This window comes from Neovison vison, chromosome X, assembly GCF_020171115.1.
Source record: "Neovison vison isolate M4711 chromosome X, ASM_NN_V1, whole genome shotgun sequence".
NCBI lineage: Eukaryota > Metazoa > Chordata > Mammalia > Carnivora > Mustelidae > Neogale > Neogale vison.
The window spans coordinates 64,020,355-64,029,263 of NC_058105.1; the positions used below are offsets into that span (position 1 = coordinate 64,020,355).

An 8,909-nucleotide genomic window follows, 5' to 3' on the forward strand; every position below is an offset into this window, starting at 1 on the left:
GGAGAGGATGTGTGTGAAAGGGGAACCCTGTTACACTGTTGGTGGGAATGCAAGATGGTGCAGCCACTTTGGAAAACAGTGTGGAGATTCCTCAAGAAATTAAAAATAGAGCTTCCCTATGACCCTGTGATTGCACTACTGGGTATTTACCCCCAAAGATACCGATGTAGTGAAAAGAAGGGTCATCTGTCCTCCAATCTTCATAGCAGCAATGGCCACAGCTGTCAGACTGTGGAAAGAACCAAGATGCCCTTCAATGGATGAATGGAATAAGAAGATATGGTCCTATATACAAAGGAGTATTATTCCTCCATCAAAAAGGATGAATACCCAACTTTTGTAGCAACATGGACAGGACTGGCAGAGATTATGCTGAGTGAAATAAGTCAAGCAGAGAGAGTCAATTATCATATGGTCTTACTTATTTGTGAAGCATAAAGAATAACATGGAAGACATGGAGAGATGGAAAGGAAAAGTGAGTTGGGGTAAATTGGAGGGGGAGACAAACCACGAAAGACTGTGGATAATGAGAAACAAACTGAGGGGTATGGAGGGGAGGGGGATGGGATGTTGGGTGAGCCTGGTGGTGGGTATTATGGAGGGCACGTACTGCATGGAGCACTGGGTGTGGTGCATAAACAATGATTTCTGAAACACCAAAAGAAAATTTTAAAAAGACAATAATATGTAAAATAGGAAAGAAAAGTAAATGAAAATGGAAGATCCATCCAGAAAATACAATATCCTACTAATAGTTGTTCCAGAAAGACTACAGGAAAAATAGAAGGCAGGATCAATGAAATAATATGAGATAATTCTTATATCTCAAAGACATTAGTTACCAGTTTAAAAGGATCTGATATACTGATTAAAATGGATTAAAATGGATGCACACCAAGGCATATCATTGTGATAATTCAGAATTCTGAGGGCAAAGAGATTATTCTGAAAACAGAAAGAGAAATGGAAAGAGAAAGAGAGATAAAGATACATAAAGAAATCACCAAGTCCATAGAGAAGAAAGTAGATAAATTGTACCTGGAACAGGGTATAGGAACCAAGGTTGAGTGAAACCAAGCATGAAGAATCTTGTTAGGATGATGAAAATGTTCTAAAACTGGATTGTAGTGATGGTTGCACAACTTAGTAAATTCCTGAGAATCATTTAATTGTGATGTTCATATTATGTAATTATTTCTCAATAAAGTTGTTTTTAAAAAAATGTACCCATAAGAAAGATAAAGAGAAACAAAGATAATAGAGATAGATATACAGAGAGAAAGTAAAAGTCACACTATACAATTATGCAAAGAATTATAATGCTCTTGTGTTTCTCAGAAACAGCACTAAAAGCAAGAAGACAGTGTTAAAATTGTTTCAAATTCTGAAAGAAAATTATCTCTCATTTAAAACTCTATAGGCAGCCAAACTCTCAAGTATAAGGCTAGAACAAAGATTGTTTCAAATATGCAAAATCTTCAACAATTTGCATCCCATTCACTTGTTCTTAAGAAAGGCTAGAGGGTGTGTGCATATAAACAATAAAATAAATTAAAAAGAAGGAAATTTTAGTTTACAGGAAGCAGTTCAGGTAATAGTACATCCAACATAGGAGAGAATCTAAAGGAATCCTTGTGAATAAAGTGAGGTCATATCCCAGGACAACAGCTTTATGCACCACACATAGAAGGCAAAAATACTGAGAAATACTGAGAGATGCCATGACCAACATCTCTGGTGTCACTATAACTATTTTTTTAAAAAATTATTATTTATTTATTTATTTTCAGAAAAACAGTATTCATTATTTTTTCACCACACCCAGTGCTCCATGCAATCCATGCCCTCTATAATACCCACCACCTGGTACCCCAACCTCCCAACCCCCCGCCACTTCAAACCCCTCAGATTGTTTTTCAGAGTCCATAGTCTCTCATGGTTCACCTCCCCTTCCAATTTACCCAAATTCCCTACTACTCTCTAACACCCCTTGTCCTCCATGCTATTTGTTATGCTCCACAAATAAGTGAAACCATATGATAATTGACTCTCTCTGCTTGACTTATTTCACTCAGCATAATCTCTTCCAGTCCCGTCCATGTTGCTACAAAAGTTGGGTATTCATCCTTTCTGATGGAGGCATAATACTCCATAGTGTATATGGACCACATCTTCCTTATCCATTCATCCGTTGAAGGGCATCTTGGTTCTTTCCATAGTTTGGCGACTGTGGCCATTGCTGCTATAAACATTGGGGTACAGATGGCCCTTCTTTTCATGACATCTGTGTCTTTGGGGTAAATACCCAGGAGTGCAATTGCAGGGTCATAGGGAAGCTCTATTTTTAATTTCTTGAAGAATCTCCACACTGTTCTCCAAAGAGGCTGCACCAACTTGCATTCCCACCAACAGTGTAAGAGGGTTCCCCTTTCTCCACATCCTCTCCAACACATGTTGTTTCCCGTTTTGTTAATTTTGGCCATTCTAACTGGTGTAAGGTGATATCTCAATGTGGTTTTAATTTGAATCTCCCTGAGGGCTAATGATGATGAGCATTTTTTCATGTGTCTGATAGCCATTTGTATGTCTTGATTGGAGAAGTGTCTGTTCATATCTTCTGCCCATTTTTTGATGTGTTTGTCTGTTTCATGTGGGTTGAGTTTGAGGAGTTCATTATAGATCCTGGATATCAACCTTTTGTCTGTACTGTCATTTGCAAATATCTTCTCCCATTCCGTGGGTTGCCTCTTTGTTTTTTTGACTGTTTCCTTTGCTGTGCAGAAGCTTTTGATTTTGATGAAGTCCCAGAAGTTTATTTTCGCTTTTGTTTCCTTTGCCTTTGGAGACAATCAATCAATGTGATACAACAAATTAATATGAGTAGAGAGAAGAACCACATGGTCCTCTCAATTGATGCAAAAAAGCATTTGACAAAATCTAGCATCCGTTCCTGATTAAAACGCTTCAAAGTATAGGGATAGAGGGAACATTCCTGAACCTCATCAAATCTATCTATGAAAGACCCACAGCAAATATCATCCTCAATGGGAAAAAGCTTGCAGCCTTCCCATTGAGATCAGGAACAAGACAAGGATGCCCACTTTCACCACTCTTGTTCAACATACTATTAGAAGTCCTAGCAACAGCAATCAAACAACAGAGAGCAATAAAAGGTATCCAAATTGGTAATGAAGAAGTCAAACTCTCTCTCTTCGCAGATGACATGATTCTTTATATGGAAAACCCAAAAGACTCCACCCCCAAACTACTAGAACTCATACAGCAATTCAGCAACATGGCAGGATACAAAGTCAATGTGCAGAAATCAGTGGCTTTCTTATACACTATAACTATTTTTAACCTGAGGACAGTTTGATGTGGTTGGCTTAGATTCTTGTATCTACCTCATTTATCTCAAAAGAGTGATGATGAAATTCTGCTCCCAAAATATCTCCAAATCTGTGGAGTTACTTAAGAACACTTATTTCATCCCTCAGAATTATTTTACTTTGACCTATACCTGAAACTAGAGCTAGACCACAGTGTTCTTAACATCAGAAAATACAGTATAGTTTATTCCTGCTAGATGTAATTTACTTGGCCCATATAATGGCCCTTTCAAATACTCTAATTGAGGTAAACCCTGACAATTTTCTAGTTTCCATCTATGATCTTATCCATTAACATTTCAGGAAAGATGATGATCTAGAGACTACTAGCTAATCACTTTCTGGGAAACTTCATCCAGTATGGGCAATATTGTCCTTTACACAGCTAAGTTTGTGCATTATACTCAGTTAAAAGACAAAAACAAAAACAACACATGCAGTATATTCCTACACAATAAATTTCCTAAGTATACATTAAAGAGGTGGTAAGGCTGGAGAATAAAGGAAGTGAATGAATGGCACTGATGTCAAGAGAGAGGTTGCTTCTAAATCAAAAAGAAAGGGAATGCAATTAGGAATGGACATATAGGGGTCTGCCAGAATGTTGGTAATGTTTTATTAGTTACTTGGATGGTGATTACACATGTGTTTATTCATTATCATTCCTTAAACTCTTATGTGTCTTATATATTCTTCTGTATATATAATGCTTCATGTTAAAATAATTTAACTGCAGTTTCAGATGCCCTTTATTATTATGCTCCTCAGGATATTTTCAGATAAAAGTAATGGAACATATAACCAAACTTGGCTTAAGTGATAAAAAGCTTAATTATCTAACATAACAAGAAGTCTAGAAGTAGGAGTCTCCAGAGTTATTATAGCACCTGGTCATCAAGGAATTTGTCTCTTCACATTTTTATTTTGCGACTGTCCTTACTATACTTATATCCTCTCTCTTCTTGGCCACAAAAAGACTGTTTTTCCTCTCAAGCATTGTGATTCCATATGACAGATTTCCAACAACAACAACAACAACAACAAAGAGTCAGGACAAAAAAAGTCCTAAGTGAAGAAAACAGGGGCACCTGGGTGGCTCAGTGGGTTAAGCCTCTGCCTTCAGCTCAGGTCATGATCTCAGGGTCCTGGGAACAAACCCCGTAACGGGCTCGCTGCTCAGTGGGGAATCTGCTTCTCCCCTTCTCTCTGCCTGCTTCTCTGCCTACTTGTGATCTCTTTCTTTCTGTCAAATAAATAAAATCTTAAAAAAAAGAAAATGCCATTTATAAGGACATCAAAATGAATACAATATTTAGAGGCAAATTTAACCAAGGAGGTGAAAGACTGATACCCTGGAAACCATAAAACATCACTGAAATAAGTTAAAGACTTCAGTAAATAGAAAGGTATCTGGTGTTCATGATTGGAAGACTTACTATAGTTAAATATCAATACTACCTAAGATTATCTGCAGATTCAATGCAATATTTATTAAATCCCCAATGACTTTTTGTTGTAGAAATAGAAAAATCCATACTCAAATTCAAACGGAATCTCAAGGGATTCAGAAGAGTTAAAAAAGAAAAGTCTTCTAAAGGAGCAAAGTTGAAGGATCCACGATTTCTAATTACAAAACTTATTACAAAGCTACAGTAATCAGAAAAGTGTGGTATGGCATAAAGACAGACATATAGACAAAAATGGAAGAGAATAAAGAATCCCAGAAATAAATCCTCACATATGTGGTCAAATGATCTTTGACAAGGGTTCCAAGACCATTCAATGGGAGCAGGGAGAGTCTTTTCAATAAATGCTGCTGGGAAAACAATATCCACATGCAGAAGATGTTAGACCTTTACCTTACACCGTATACAAAAACTAACTAATAGATTAAAATAAAACTAATAGATTAAAACAAAACAAAAAACCCTAAAGGTTAGACCTAAGCATTAAACTAGAAATCTCTTAGAAGGAATCATAGAGAAAATTTTCATGGCATTAATTTGGCAATAATTTCTTGGATATGACATCAGAAACATAAGCAACAAAAGAAAGCCTAGATAAATCAGATTTGATAAAAATTAAAACAAATTTATGTGTCAAAGGACACTGTAAACAGAGTGAAAAGACAACCTATAGAAAGGGAGAAAGTATTTGTGGACCATATATCTGATAAGTGATCCAGATCAAGAATATATAAAGAACTTCCAAAAAAAATCCAATTACAAACAGAGGCAGAGTAGATAAATATCAATTAAGTAGATATTTCATCAAGGAATATATATGCAAATAGCAAATATGCACATGAAATATGCCCATCATCACTATTCATTAGGGATATGCATATCCAAACCACAATGACTATCACTTCACACCCACTGGCTATCAGTTTTTTTAAAAAATAAGTGTTGGTGAGGAAATGGAAAAACTGGAATGTCTGAGCATTGCTAGTGGGAATATAAAGTACTAAAAGCTGCTATGGAAAACAGTATAGCAGTTCTTCAAAATATTAAACATAACATTACCATATGATCCAGCAATTCCACACTGATCGATTTCAAAAGATTTGAAAAATCACTGGGTGTTATACTAACAACTGACAAGTCATTGAACGTTATATCAAAAACCAATGATGGCTAGTTGAATTTAAAAAATAAAACAAACAAATAAATAATAAAAAATTTTAGCCTAACTGGGGGAAAAAAAAAAGATTTGAAAGAAGGGACTCAGACAGATATTTGAGTGTTCATAATAGCATAATTATAAACAATATCCAAAAAATGGAAAGGACCCAAATATTTGTTGATGCATATATGGATAAGCAAAATGTGGTATATATGTACAATGTAATATTACTTAGTTTTAAAAAGGAATAAAATTCTGACACATATTACATCATAGATGAACCTTGAAGATATATGTGAGTAGAATAAGACAAATCACACAAAAAAGTAAATATTGTATGATTTAGTTTATGTAAGATATCTAGAATAGTCAAATTCATAGAGACAGAAAGTATAATAATGGTTATCAAGGTCTTCCTGAGGGTGGAATGAGGACTTACTTTAACAGGTACAGAGTTTCAGTTTGTGATGATGAGAAATTCTGGAAATGGATATGGTGATGGTTGCATGATTTTGTGAGTATACTTAATGCCACTGGATTTTACACTTAAAATATAATTAAAATAATTTTTAAAATCTTATGCAATTCTCCTTTATTGAGAAGGAAATTGCCCAGCAGATTCCCATTTACTATTAATTGGCAAAAAGTTTAGTGTTCCTGTACTAATTGGGCAGCTCTGACATGACTGGCTGAAATAGAGGTTCTCAAATCTACCATACCCAATGCTTCTACTTATTAAAATATTTTAAATTTATTTTAAAATTGATATATAATTAACATATAACTGTGTTAGTTTTAGATGCACAACAAAATGATTTGATATATGTATATATTGCAAAGAGATTACCATAATAAAGCTCATATCCATCACCGCACATAGTTATACATTTTCTTTCTTTTTTTTTTTTTTGAGGAATAAAAAAATACCTTGATATTCCACCCTTTGAGTTACAGCTATTAGGACAGTCGAGAGAGGGGCAAACATGGAGGCAGGATGGAGAATGAGGAGGGGTCTGATGGCTGCAAGTCTAGTCCACTTAGTTTTTGTACTGGAAGGGTTCGTCGCCAGTTTCATTGAGAAGACACGTGCGGATGAGGGCCTCTGTCACAGAAAAGGGGTCACAGTTGGCAGAGGGGCGACGGTCTTAAAAGTAACCCTTCTTCTCCTGGCCGACAGTCCGGAGAATGTGGATGCTAGCCCCACGGTTGACCACGCCGGTGGAAAAGTTATTGATGTTGGACGTTTCGTGGAATCCAGTCAGGCGCCGGGCGTTATCCAGGCCCCCCTTGAGGTCGTAGGCTCGGATGTGGTAGTGGTGCCGCTTGCTTAGTTTCTCGATGGACTCCTCAATGTACTTCAGACCATTCTCCTCGCGCATGGCCTTGGTGCTGAAGTTGGTGTGGCAGCCTGCACCATTCCAGTTCCCAGGAATGGGCTTAGGATCAAAGGTTGCTATCACTCCAAAGTCTTCACATACACGGTGCAAGATGAAATGGGCCACCCAGAGATGATATCCCATGTCAATTCCTTCGCAGGGTCCTATCTGGAATTCTCACTGGGCAGGCATGACCTCAGCATTTGTCCCAGCAATCTTTTTTTTTTTTTTTTTAATTTTATTTTATTTTATTTTTAAAGATTTTATTCATTTATTTGACAGAGAGATTACAAGTAGGCAGAGAGGCAGGCAGAGAGAGAGAGGAGGAAGCAGGCTCCCTGCTGAGCAGAGAGCCTGATGCGGGACTCGATCCCAGGACCCTGAGATCATGACCTGAGCCGAAGGCAGCGGCTTAACCCACTGAGCCACCCAGGCGCCCAAGTCCCAGCAATCTTGATGCCAGCGTACAAGCAGGCTCGGTAGTGAGCCTCCACGATATCTCTCCCATAGGCTTTCTCTGCTCCCACACCACAGTAGTATGGACTTTGGGGTCCAGGGAAGCCATTGGAAGGCCAACCAAAAGGGTGCCCATCTGTGCCCATGAGAGTGTATTCCTGCTCCATTCCAAACCAAGGATGCTGATTGCTCACCATGTCCATTATCCATTTACAGGTATGCCTCAAATTGGTCTCTGCAGGCTTCCAGTTGTACTTGAAGACTTCACAGAACACCAGCTTGTTGGGGTCCTTGCGGAAAGGGTCCCGAAACATGGCAACGGGGACTAGATACATGTCACTGTTGGAGCCTTCGGACTGGAAGGTACTAGAGCCATCAAAATTCCACTCAGGCAACTCTTCTATACACTTGGGGTCACTGTCCAAGGTCCGGGTCTTGCAACGCAATCTTTCTCCCGTCCCTTCAATCCAAATATACATAGCTTGCACTTTCTCGCCCTGAGGCAGGGACATGTACAACTGCTTGATGCCTTTGTTCAGGTGGGAGCTTGCGGAGGTGGCCATGGTGGAAGTTGTTCTGCTGGGCGGCGAGCAGGCGGCGGGACGGGCAGGCCTCGAGAGCAAGGTGAGGTGAGGAGAGGAGGCCAGCATGCTGCTCAGAAGCTCCACTCTTCTCCCATTCTCGGCTCTGCCAGTTATACATTTTCTTTTGTGATGAGTTTTATGATCTACGCTCTTAGCAATTTTCAAATGTCCAGTACATTATTGTTAACTGTACTCATCATGCTGTATCCTCAGGACTTATTATCTTATAACTGGAAGTTTGTTCCCAGTGACCCTCACCTCTGCCTCTGGCAAACACCAATCTGTTCTATCTATGTGTTCAGTTTTCTTTCTTACTTTTCTTTGATTCTACATATAGATGAGATCATAGAGTGTTTGTCTTTTCCTGACTTATTTCACTTAGCATAATATTCTCAGGTCCATTCATGTTGGTGCAAATATCAGGATTGTTCTACTTTATGGCTGAATAATAATCATACACACACACACACACACACAC

General features: G+C 38.2%; 1 pseudogene; it reads right to left on the minus strand.

Annotated features, from left to right (window-relative positions):
- Nucleotides 1-6,948: 6,948 nt before the first annotated feature.
- LOC122896365 lies at nt 6,949-8,512 on the minus strand (annotated as a pseudogene).
- Nucleotides 8,513-8,909: the final 397 nt, after the last annotated feature.